This window comes from Vigna radiata, chromosome 5 (genome assembly GCF_000741045.1).
Source record: "Vigna radiata var. radiata cultivar VC1973A chromosome 5, Vradiata_ver6, whole genome shotgun sequence".
In the NCBI taxonomy this organism is placed as follows: domain Eukaryota; kingdom Viridiplantae; phylum Streptophyta; class Magnoliopsida; order Fabales; family Fabaceae; genus Vigna; species Vigna radiata.
The window spans coordinates 30803807-30804155 of record NC_028355.1 but is presented as its reverse complement, the minus strand read 5'-3'; positions in this window follow the sequence as shown (position 1 = coordinate 30804155).

Genomic DNA, 349 nt, shown 5'->3' with positions numbered 1-349 from the left:
AATTTCAGACTGCACCCTTGGTTTTGTCTTCTGCACCCTTTTTCTTTTATTTTCTTATTGGGTTTGGACTGTGATGTTTTTTTCTTTTATTTCTTTAGCTTTAGCATTTGTTTTTATTATTATGTGTTGTTATATTCCTTTGCTAATAAAAATAAAAATATTAAAATCATAAAAAATTAAAATCAAATAAAAATATTTTGAAAAGGTTTAAGCACACGTGCGACCGCTCGCGTAGGCCTTGTGCTGACAACCTTTTCCCCTTTTCTTTTAAAAATTCAAAATCGATAAAAATATTTTGAAGAGGTTTAAGCACACGTGCGACCGCTCGCGTAGGCCTTGTGCTGACAAC